Raw genomic sequence first — 13,409 nt, forward strand, 5'->3', positions numbered from 1 at the left:
TATTTATGCCAGTTAACTCTGTTGATCCAATTACCCATAATAAAGAAACATTTTTACATGTACACATAAAACCAATGAGGAAGACTGAATGGAATTTCACAACTATTTCAAGTGTTGGATTAAGAAGATGTTGAAACTTTTGGAAATTTAGGGGGATGTGATTATGTATGGAGAGCAAGGTGATGATCGTCAATATATGATTCATTTTTCTCACTTGGTTATCAGGTTGTGTAGAGTTCATAATAAACTGAGACACATTAATTAGCTTCATGTTGTCTCCAGGACAATTTTAAAAAAGGAAAAAAAAATATGAAGGTCATATATAGCATCAAATCCAGCACAAGTCTTTCCAAATAAGGTTTAGAGTATAAAACATTTTCATATTCTTATGTTAGCTTAACTGATAAATAATGAAAATGATTGGCAAGTGTAATCTATATGGGAAAATCAGCCTATAATTGGCAAAAAGATGCCCCTGAAAGATGTCTGCTGATGGGCAACCCCAGAGTAGGCAAACACTTTCTTGAGCCAACATCTGTAATTGTTCTCAACTGAGATCTGCCAGCCTGGCTGTAAAGCCAGCACCATAGTGAGATGCAGATTCTGTTAATGATGTCCTCTCAGGCAGATATAAAACTTTACATCAACCTACTTTAGGAAGTCATTTTAATATCGTTTCACAAGTAATGACCCCTCCAGGCTCTAGAGAAAGACAGAGTAGAAATATATGGACTTCAATAGACCACTGTGTTTTATTTCTCCCTTTGGGAAATAAAACTGTAGCAATATGATAGGAATCTCTGGGAAGTACATGCATTCCTCAGTATTTTTATACTATCTATTACATCTGTTTCATTGCCTCAAAAGACAGAAGTCTGTGCTGTTAGTTTCAAGCAGGCCTTGGCTGCCATAAGAAAGAAAATAATGTGGCTTGAAGTTATACAACACTGTATTTGCAATAGTATTTAAACTTATCTTCGAAGTCATTTCTTGTCATATTAGAACATCTCAAATGAGTCCATATATTCTAGAAATCCAGAAAAGTTTGTCTAATTTAACCTTAAAATAATAACTTTGAACAGACGTTGCAGTCATCCAAAATATGTACTTTTCTGCTTCATTTGTGGCTTCATAGATATTTCTGTCTAGAAGTGGGTCCATATCTTTATTATCTGAATCTGAACGAACACAATGATTTGTTTTATAATGAAGAGAAGTGTTTTGTTTGAAGAGAATGTTAGTCATTTTAGAACCCAGGCTTCAAGAAGCCTTCCCACTTACCCCCTCTCCAGAAACCCAGTTATGCTTCCATGTGTTTGGCCATAGCCTATTCTATACAAAATGATGAGAAATAATTAGTTCTTTCGTCCCCACTACTTCAGGTTAAATCTAGACATCTGCAGAAACCTAACTATTGATATATAGGGACATAGCTGGAACCAAAATTAGCCAAACTCAGTATAGATTACTACAACTGAATGATGGGCTAAACAATTGTTCACAGTTTTAAGCCACTGAGTGTTAAGTGCCTTATTATGCTTACTGACTATATGTGAATCCTGTGTCTCTGAAGACTTCAATTATTTATCTTTTCCCAAGTGCCTAACCTAGTCTACAGGTAACCAGACAAGGTACTCAGTAATTAATTCCTTCACTGACTTGAATGTTCTAGAGCAATAGGAACCAGCTACTGCCATTTGAAAATTAGGTATCATCTAAATGAACCACATGAATAATCAGACCACATCTGTTATATCAAATAACCTGAATAATTCATAAAATATTGATATATCAGGGAAGATGGCTATCAAAATAGCATGGATTATTTCCATATAACTTTTGATCTTGGGTTGAGTATATATTCTCCAATAAATACAATTGTGGCTGGAGTTGATCATGGTACTACAGTTAGAATCCTTATTTTCCTTCCCATGTGTGGAACTAACTTCAAAATGGCTTTACCACATCTTACATCTCTATTAGGATCCACTAACATTCTTGCATTTGCCAATGGTCTTATAAATATCATAGCTTTGTTCCTCAAAAGATTGGTTCTTGGATGACAGAAGCTGAATCACCACAGAATGTTCTAAAAATACAAAATCTCAGTGCTTTTTGTCTAAATTAGATGCTGCACTTTAGTGTGATTCCCAAGTCACTTTCGAATATGTCACCTTGAAATAAACTGAAGAGAAGTCTCCCCAGCCCAGGGTGGTTGGATGAAACAAGATAAAGGGAGGAGAATCAGCTATGCCAATCTTCGGCATATACCCAAATAACTCCAGATCCTATTACAAAGATACTTGAACAACCATGCTTCTTGCTGCTCTGTTCACAGATCCCTGTCATTGAATGAATGGATAAAGAAAATGTGGTACACTACCAAATGCAATATTACTCAGCTGTTTTTAAAAAGCTAAATCATGAAATTGACAGGTAATTAATTGGAGCTAAAAAAAAAAATCAACCTGAGCTAAGTAACTCAGACCCAAAGAGCAAATATGGTATGTATCTGTTTATATGCAGATGTGAGATGTTGTCTTTGATAAGCAGGTTACAAGCCATATAACAGCAGAGGTTAGGTATAAGAGGGTAGAGAGGAAGGAAATATCACCATAGGAAGAGGAAACAGGAGTTATGAACGCATGAGGGATTAGAGGGAGGTGACTGGAAGGGGAGGATCAAATGAGGAGGGGAAGAAGAGGGCAAGGGAAGAAATATAGGGTGGGACAGCTAAAACTAAGGACCATTTGAGGGGTCTCTAGAAACCCACTGCAGTAGAAGCTTCTTAAAACATATACATATATGAAGGACATCTAAATGGAATCAATAAATAGCAGAGGAGGCAAATCCACAACTAGATATCTCTCACCACCAAATGAGACTTCCAGTGCCAGGAACTGGTTCATCTAATCAAATCCCATGGAGCACATGAACTACTGCCAAAGCTATTGGTTGCTTTCCACAGACTGATGATAAGGCCCTCTTGCTGAGGACAATGCCTACACAACTCATTGACCATGGAGAAGTCAAGCTGGTACCTACTTAGAGCTTCATCCCTACTGGCTAGTGTTCTGGTGCCAGAAGTTATTCTGCATGCTATCGGAGGAGAAGGGTAAACACTAACCTAGACACAAATGCTTTGATCTGCATGGCAATCTGCCTGCAAGGTATGCCTGTGAAATCCTGGTGCCAAACTTGTGCCAAACCAAGCACTATCTGACTGGATTTAATGCCCACTCCATGAGATGGAACCCATGCTCAATATTGCTCAGGTGCCAAGATCCTCAGACTACATAGATAGGTCAGGGAGGTATGGGAAAATCAAATTCTGCTGTTCTGCTGAAGGAATAAAGCAATAAAAACGACTCATCAAAATATTCTGTTATATTCATTGATCAGTTTCTGCTCAGCTGTTACCAGAGAAACTTCCTCCTGCCATAGATGGGAACAAATCAAGGAACCCACAAATGGACAGTGTGCAGAAAGTGAAAAGTCTTGGAACACTCAGCCCTAAACGGGATGTCTCTATCAAATATCTCCCCCCTCAGGGCTCAAGGAACCCTGTAGAAGAGGAAACAGGGTGACTCTAAGGGCCAGTAGGGTTTGGAAGACACCAAGGAAACAAGGCCTTCTACACACACATCATAACACATGACCTCAGAGACTGTGGCGGCATACACAGGACTTGCACAGGGAAGAGTCCAATGGGGTCCCAGAACTGTGAGGGGATGTGGACATAAACCACCATTTCTAACCTAGAACATATCTCTGGCTGATAACTTCTTGCAAAGGAAAAAAGATGGTTTTCTCCAACAGTCTCACTGGAGACACAAACAATGCTTAAGGGCAGGTGTCCTGCTCAGCATTAGATGGCTAACACGAAATGAACTAAATAGTATTTTTGGAATTCTTTCCCTACAGGTCTTTCATTAAAAAAAAATTATGTTTTCTGATTTTGTGTCTTTATGGGATTTCTCTGAATGCACGTGTCTACATCCATATGTTTCTTGTGCTTTTTCATTGGTTCTTTTTGTTTTTGTTCATTTGTTTGTTTTGTCCTATTCATATTTATCTTATCCTATCTTATCTTATTTGTCTTCCAAGATGCCTGTTTGTTTTCTAATGAGAAGAAAGAAAGAAAGAAAGAAAGAAAGAAGGAAGAAAGGAAGAAGGAAAGAAAGAAGGAAAGGAAGGAAGGAAGGAAGGAAGAAAAACGAGGTGTGGATTTATGTGAGTGGGGAAGCAGGGAGGATCTTGGAAGAGTAGAAGGAGGGGAAACTGTAATCAGAACATATTGTATGAAAAACATCTGTTTTCAATAAATAAAGCAAAGAAATATGCCTCTCACACCTGGTAAGATTTATGACTCTCACGGGAAAACACTTCTTTCAGTCTTCCATGATGAAATGGTCAATTTTTGCCTCTCCTCAAGAAATGCCTTCCTGGTTCTTTCTCACATATCCTTGACTTTCCCTAGGACACTTTCTATCCTCTCAGCTTCAACCAGTTCAGTTTGCTTTGGCCAGGACATCCCAGGGATGCGAGAAAATCATTCCACAGATGGCAGCATTTATTGTGACCAGGACAGTGAAAGACAGTTTTAGTAAGTAAAATTTATGCAACTTCTATGCCTTCTGGGGCTGTAAAGGATTGGAAGGGGACAAACAAGAAGGCATAGGAGGAGGAAGAGGAAGATGAGGCTATCACAAGAATAACAAATTAGTTTAATTGTTCTCTGAACTACATATCTGATAACCAGAACATTAGTAATTTACCTTTCCTGTTTCACTTATTTAGTAATTTAATTTTTTAGCATTTACCTATTTATTGGGGGGCTGTGTGTCAGTGTACCTGTGCCTATGAAGCTCAGAGGACAAACTGTGGCAGTCATTTTTCTCTTTCTATCATTTGGGTACCCATGATCAAACATAGATTGTCTGGCTTGGTAGCAAACACCTTCTCCTGCTGAGCCATTTAATTGGCCCCTTTTTAGGGGTATATTTTAAATCCAACAGCAATTGCTACTGGAATGTCAAGTGCTTCAACACAGAGAGGACCAGCATATAGGACACATTTAACTGAAACATCGTTCCTATACTTGGAATTTGTTCTTCATTTGTGTCAAACTTGCCATCAAAACCAGACTCAAGTCTCCACTTTCAAGGATCCTGACAGATTTTAGAAAGAGACAGAAAGTTATATTCACAGGAACTTTGGGGGAATGTGATGGGCAAAGACAGACTGGAGAAATTTTTTTAAACTACTTTAAGAAATATTAGATTATTATTTTTATTTGTGTATGCATACAGCAAACTCCAATATGTAGATGTCATTAGGTTCTCTCACACTTTCATATGTGGAATTCTATCATCCCATGGAATTTTCTGGAATGATTTATTATACAAGATAAATTTAAGAATGGCTTGAAATTACTTATGGGTTGATAGTAAGTGATTATATATTTTTTCTCAACTTATGGAATCTATAAAAGCATATATAAGAATATTCAAAGAGAACACACAGTCTTTATATATATGAAAACAACCCCCCATATCCTCATGTGTATGTATTTCTTGATCTTCAATTCCAGTGCCTCAATTCTGTCAGACTAAGATACTTTATAACTTTATATCATAAGACAGTCTTTCAAATTAAGAGTGATTACTTTATAAGCCCAAATGGTATCATATTTCACTGATAGAGTGTAACAAATCATTTAAATTAACTATGATACTGTGCAAACACCTCATGTTCTGACTGAAATGCAGAGATTAGGCTCCTGAAATACTGCCTCCATGCTCTGCAGTATTGGAGATCTTCCCTTGATTCGTTTCACTTATCTGCCTCGTCAACACAGAAGACAGCGCAGGGTGGAAGTAAAATCATCAGAGAAAACTACCTTTCTTTTTGTTGAAAATAGGTGTTTTTCATACAATATATTCTGATTATGGCTCTCCCTCCCCCAACTCCTCCTAGATCCTCCCATTCTCCCCACCCACTCAAATCTACTTCCTCTCTCTGTCTCTGTCTCTCTCTCTCTGTCTCTGTCTCTCTCTCAAACATGCAGGCATCTAAAAAGAAAAACCAATAAATTAAGATAAAATAAAAAAAAAGTCAAACAGGACAAACCAAATGAAGAGAAAAACAAAGAACTAAAGAAAAACCCACTTTAGTATCTGTTTGCCTTCTCTTCTGCAGGGATACTATTTAAGGAGAGCATCTCCTTTCCAGACTGGGGGTTGTTATAGATCACGAAGATGAAAATGTCTCACATGTTGAAGTAAAACAGAGGCCAAAGAAAATAAAATTCGAACTACAGAGTCACTGTGTTCCCTGAATGTAAAATAAAACTTGAACTGTGACCTACTCAGCCTTAAATAACAACGTGAGGAATTCTCTCAGTTGCAGGACTCAGCATCAGTTTGGCAACCCAATTAATCTACACAATAAAGTCCAACAAGGAATAAAACACCAGGAACACCAGGTACTATGGTCTCCCAAGGCAACTCTGGCTTGCTATGAGCTGTGGCTTTTAGGAAATCCTGGCAATGAGCCTAGGGTTTTCAGAAATCTCTTTTTAGATCAGTGTTTTGGAGAAATGAGGCTGAATGTGTGGCCTGTGAACATGCTTTCTTGGGACTTAGGTGAGCTCCAAGGATAGACATCTTTTGAGTTTGCCATGTGTAGTCATAAGATTGATTACACCTCTTCAGTTCTGATTCTAGATATGGCGTGAAGAGTGATTTCTCCTTTTTGTTTCTAGCTATTTTTGCATTAGGACTGAAGAACTAACCTTTGGCTTCTTCCTTAATTCTCTCTCTCTCTCTCTCTCTCTCTCTCTCTCTCTCTCTCTCCTTCCTGCTTCCCCCTCCCTTGCTTCCTCTCTCCTTTCCTCTACCCTCTCCCTCCACTCCTCCCTACTCTTAGAATTCGATGAACTTGGCACCAACTCTCAGTTTTACTTTCAAACCTGTCAAAGCATCACCAGGCTAGACACTCACTCTTGTTAAAAAAAAAAAAAGTTTGTGTGTTTCAACATAAATTTTTGGACCATAAAGTAAGAGCCTTTTCATAAGGAAATAATTAAAATCAGTATTTGGAATTTAAGAGACAGTGTAAAAAATTTTTTTTAATTTAACAAATAATACTTGGTGCTTCCAATATATGCTTCTGGAATCATATAAGGTTTGACCCCAGCTTAGACTACTAGCAACAGTGGAGAGGGCACCTGAACTGGCCTACCCTAGTCATCAGTTCAGTGAATACCTAAACTGTCATCATAGAGTTTTCATCCAGTAACTGATGGAAGCAGATACAGAGATCCACAGCCAAGTACCAGGCTGAGCTCCAGGAGTCCATTCAAAGAGAGAGAAGAGGGATTCTACATTCTATGAGCAAGGGGAGTCAAGATTATGATGGGGAAACCTACAGAGACTAAACTAGTGAGAACTCATGAATTTTAGACCAACAGCTGTGAAGCCTCCACGGGACTGGACTAGGCCCTCTGCATAAGCGAGACACTTATATAGCTTGATCTGCTTAAGTGGCTCCCTGGCCATAGGCTCAGGATCCATCCTTGGTGCATGAGCTGTCTTTTCAGAGCCTACTAACTATGGTGGGACACCTTGAACAGCCTTGATGCGGAGGGTGGGGGGGTGGGCTTGGACTTGCCTCTACTGAATGTACTAGGCTCTGCTGACTCCTCATGGGAGGCCTTACCTTGTTGGAGGAGGGAATGGGGGATTACAGGGGGAAGGCTAGAGTGGCAGGAGGAAGGAAGAGAGGGGAATCTGTGACTAGTATGTAAAATGAATAAAAAATTCCTAAAAAAAAAAAAAAACAAACTAATATGATCAGTCACCTGCCTAGAGTCATCTCAATTCTTAGATAGCAGAGGATTAAAAAGCTCATCTTTGGGACAATACAGCTTCAACTTAATTTCCTTCAATTGTTAAGGAAATGCTAAGGTATTCATGATGCAAGTTAAAAAAAACTCAGAATTTATGGTACACAATGTGTTTTATCTGTTTCTGTGGTCTGTATGGAGTGAAATGGCGTTACTCAACTGCTGATTAAACCCTACATGTACATACTAAAAGGAAGCTCTTATCTTGAAAGTGGAAATCTTGACCACAGCTCTACTCTTCAGCAAGTATTTAATGCTGTCTTGAATGAATCATTTGTATCTTATGCTAACATTCCTGTTTCTATTTTCTTTGTTCTTTATTTTTCCATCTGTAAACTAGACTTTCTGCCTAATTTTATCTCTTATTTCTTTTTTAGGAATATTCAAATTTTCTCACATGGATTATGAGAAAAATGTAGAAATGTATTTTATACCACAATACATATTTAATTATATTCTAAAATATCGATAGCACTATAAGTTGAAAGTTCCCATTAGGGAAATTGAAACAGTTAAACATAAGGGTTCAAGAAAGGAAGCAAGGGATTCTCTTTAGTAAAATCAATGTGGCAAAAAGTCGATTTAAAATGATAAAGTTCGCTTTGTAATTATAATACTAACCAAATTCATTACTAACTCTCAGATTACATTTTTATGTTATTTCTATTTCTATGATTATAATAAAAATGATTCTATGTTGCAATCTTAAAATTTTCTGATTGGAGGAGAATTTTATACAAAGATTTCATTGAGAGAAAATGTAATAAAAGTAGAGATTTTTACAAACTCATTGTATTTTTTTTTCAAAGCTTCAAAGATTTTTATTCAATATTAATAGGACTTGCTTACTCCATTGTTATCCAATCATAAAAGATAGTGTAACTAATTTATTTTATCTTTCAGTTATTGCTGTAATTCCATATATACATAAAAAACACAGACATGTAAGTTGTGCCTACCAACCTCCAAAATGTTTTCATAATAGTCAAATAATCAAATTAAATTATTTTCCATTATTTTTCTTTCAACTTGAATGCATTAGAATCAGGGTGACCTTTATTCTATTTAAGTCTTCCATGTTTTTTTCTTAATTGTAGTGGTGATCAAGATTGTTCTGTGTATTAGCGTGAAGTATGTTTTTTTTGTTTTTGTTTTGTTTACTGAGTTTGAAAGATAGGCAAGGGAAAGTGAAGAATGCAACACAAATATTTTCTCTCCAACAGATATTTCATAATTAATGTAAAATGGTATAAAGCATAGGAAAAACTTACAATGCAAGCTCACTGTCATCAGACAAACAAGTCTGAATTATTTTGCAAGAATCAAACATTTAAAACTTTTAATAAAATTGTTAATTATGTGTGTGTTTGTGTGTCTATGTGCACTTGAATACAGGTGCCTATTATGGCCAGAAAAGGATGTGGAATTCTCTGCATCTGGAGTTGCAGGCACTTGTGACCTATTAGAAACAAGTGTTAGGAACCAAATGTGGGTTCTTTGCAAGGAGAGTATGGTGCCCTTAACCTCAGGAACATCCTTCCAACCACTAACATTAGTCATTTATAATAGCGATACAGTAAAAAGAAATGCTTACATTTCATTTAAGTAAACATTTTCCAGATGATGACTTTATCCTTCTATAAAGTTCAAGACAATATTTCTTATTTGCTAACTCCCAAATTAACCTTTTCATTTTTCTTCTAAATCAGATAAAATTTAATTTCAATAATATGTTAGATTAATCCTTTAAAATCAAGAACTTTCTTCCAGGTGGCCTTTCTTAATCATTGGTGTTTCTTTTAAGGAGATAGATATCTGTTTGTAAATAATTTAATCACTTTTTTATTTTGAAACACTAATATGAATTGCTTAGCATCTTTTCAAATAGGCAAATTGCTTCAGCATGAGATTCCTGGGGAGCATCTTCCAAATTCATTTGTGTAGCTCCTGGTCCTTGCAAGCTCTTTAGTTCTGACTTAGCTTTCTAAAGTAAGAACAGCAAACTCTTTATAGACTTGCATTTAATTTCAAAGAATCAACCATTTTTACAAGGCCAGTAACTCAATGGCATGCGGCAAGGCTTATCCGGTGTTTCTAACCTTCTTTGGTCATGTAACAATAGAAACATTCAAGAAATTTCCAAGCTTAAACAGCTTACCAAGTGAGAGAGAACTAAAACGTGTTCTCCTTGGCACACCTCAACTTTTAAATTTGATTAATGGTAACCTCAATGTGCTCATTTTATGGCTGCATGAAACGTCAAGGAGATTGTATCAGATGAGCCCCAATGGCAAGAAACAACTAAACTGTCGTTTTGAAGAAGTTGGTGTCAAAAGGTTTGAATTATAAATAGAACTGTTATGGTAGAAACTACCCAAAGGGTATGCCTTTCTTAAGATAAAACATGGGTCTCCTATTGTATTTCTTTAATTTTTATTATTTCTTTGAGAATTATGCGCTGGATGTTTTTATCATATTCACCCTGTCCTCAAACTCCTCCCACATCAAACTTCTCCTTCTCTATCCACATGACTTTCTGTCCTCTTCATTGTTGTTTTGAACCTGCCAAGTGCAGTTTGTGTTGTTCCCATAGTCTGAGATGCACAGCCTTCAGTGAAGCATGATCAACCTACCTGTGGCCACATCGTTAAGAAGTTTCACCCTCTCTCTCTCTCAGCAGTTATCAGCTGCCAATAGCTCCTTATCTAGGGGTGGTATTTCTGACCACCTCCACACTCTGTGCTGGGATTTTGTCCAGCTTGAGTTTGCACAATGTTGTGCATATGGTCACAACTGCTATAAGCTCATGTGTGCAACGTTGCCCTGCTGAGTCTGGACAACACTGTTTTCTTGCAGCTATCCACTGTACCTGACTCTTCACAGTCTTTCAGAACACTCTTCTGCAATGGTCCCTGAACCCGGGGAGGAAAGAATGTGATATAGATATATTATTGGAATGAGAATTCCATAATCTCTTATTTTCTGTTGCATCATTAACTGTGATTTCCTGTGTTCATCACCATCTACTGCAGAAAGAAGCTTCTCTGGTGAGGTGTTGAAGGATACATTAATGCATAAGCGCAATGATAAGCTATTGAGAGTCTGCTTGAGACTATGTAAACTTAGCAGAATAATAGTAGTAGGTTCTCCCAAAGGGCTTATGATCCATCTAATCCATAGGTTCTTGGACCCAGTAATTGTTACAAGTATGAGTTCCAACCTGTGGAGCCGGCCTAAAATTCAATCAGAAAGAAGTCAATTGCTCCCATGGAGAAAGTTTCAGAGTAACAATGCATCAAAAATCAAGGTTCTGTCCTGTTAGTTATTGCCTGCAGAAGCAGGTCCACATGTCAACCTTAGTACTATGACATGGCTTCCAAAAAGAAATGAATTTTAATTTTATTTATGAGAGATTTAAAACAAAATTAGACATGGATGTGGCACAGTATTCATTACTTTTATGTTTATCTGATAAATTACCATCACTGAAAGCAATTTAGGTAGGATTTTAGTTTAACTTGTGATTCCAGAGGGCTAGATGCTCATAATAATGGGGAAGGCATGGTGGAGGGAGCCAGAAGCTGTCAGTTCATTTTATCAAATTGTAAGGATATAAAATAGGAAATCAATAGAAAGGGAAAGGACAGGAAACATACCAACAAATAGAGATTGAGCAATACACCACTGAATGATCAATGGGCTGTGGAAATCAGGAAATGCATTTAAAAATTCATAAAACTAAATGAAAACAATAACTTATCAGAACCTTTATAAATACATGAAAGGCAGACCTATGAGGAGAATTCATAGATATTAGTATCAATTTTTAAAATTAAAGAATTATAACATATGTACCTTAAGGTCTCAGACACACAAGGGGGAAATTTGTAAATGGAGAGGAGCAATATGCATCAGAACAGAGGCAAATGAAATGGAGACTAAGAGCAATGCAAAGAATCAATTAAATGAAAAATTATCTCATTGAAAAGATAAATAAGATTGGCAGAACTTTAGTTGCACTAGCCAGAAGAAATAAAAATTACCCAAATTAATGCAATTAGAGGTGACTGGTGAGCAGCAAACAGATACTAATGAAATTTTAAAAAATCATTAGGTAAGGCTTTGAAACCTTAAATTCTAATTAACTAGAAAACTTAGAAAAATGGATATATATCTAGTTACATATGACACATCATAATTAAACTAACATTAGAATTTGGGTCTGTATTAAGCAATTAATTATTAAGTAATTATATTGGACAATGATGATTGCCTCCAATTAAGAAAGAAAGAAGGAGAGAGAGAGAGAGAGAGAGAGAGAGAGAGAGAAAGAGAGAGAGAAAGAAAGAAAGGAAGGAAGGAAGGAAGGAAGGAAGAAAGAAAGAAAGAAAGAAAGAAAGAAAGAAAGAAAGAAAGAAAGAAAGAAAGAAAGAAAGAAAGAAAATAAAACCAGGAGCTGAAGAGTTAACTCAGTGATTAGTATCAGAAACTACATCCACAATGTCTCACCCTCATGAGCACCCGAACATGAGCTGAACAAAAAACGATGCCCATAAACATGCCAAAAGGAACTGAGGAAAGCCCACAAGGCCTCAATCCTACACAAAGAACCACAGATAAATGAGGAAACCTGGAAGTGGGAAGTGGTCTTTCTCTGAGAAGAACACACCAACTGGTTGTTCAGTGACAAACCATCAGCCCTGAGAACATGCAAGTAACATTATACAAACTCCACAGTTTATATTTAGAAACATATGTGTTTACAAGGAAGAAGAGATGATGACATGGAGGGAAGGAGGGAGGGAGGGAGGGAGACAAAGGAAGGAAGGAAGGAAGGGAGGAAGGAAGGAAGGAAGGAAGGAAGGAAGGAAGGAAGGAAGGGAAGAAGGAAATAATCCAGCAATTTCACAGGTGAACACCAGTGTCAAACTTCTCCATAAAATACTTGCAAAGACTCTATGACACTTTTTTTAAAAACATGCATGTATCAACTGATATATCTAAAACACAGCTCCTATGTGTGAGGGTCAAAGAAGGTCACAGAAGAGGGGACAGAAAGATTGTAAGAACCAGAGGACCAAAATGTCCTCTGGGAGACTCTGTCGTCTAGACATGACCGGGAAGCTAGAGCCATGAAATCTAAACAAGAGGGCCACCTAAACAAAACCTGAACAAAGAAAACACGAGTTGACATGAAAAAAAAAAAAAAGAGTAGGGGAAGATCACGGGGCCCCACCCCTAGATGAAGAGCTAAGGGAAATTAACAACTGCAGAGAGAGAGCTAATTACTCTTCCTTGAGGAAGCATGCCTGTTTGTTGTTTTATACCAAGTGGTCAGACCTAAAAACATATAAATACAAGCAAAACTGAATATCTAATCAGGTTGTATTTATATGTACATGCAAAATAATATGTATTCTATAACACATATATATTTATAAATGCATATAATAATAAGGAAAAAGAGGCTGTAAATTCATGAAGGAGCAGGGGAGAGGGA

This window comes from Peromyscus leucopus, chromosome 22, assembly GCF_004664715.2.
Source record: "Peromyscus leucopus breed LL Stock chromosome 22, UCI_PerLeu_2.1, whole genome shotgun sequence".
Taxonomy (NCBI): domain Eukaryota; kingdom Metazoa; phylum Chordata; class Mammalia; order Rodentia; family Cricetidae; genus Peromyscus; species Peromyscus leucopus.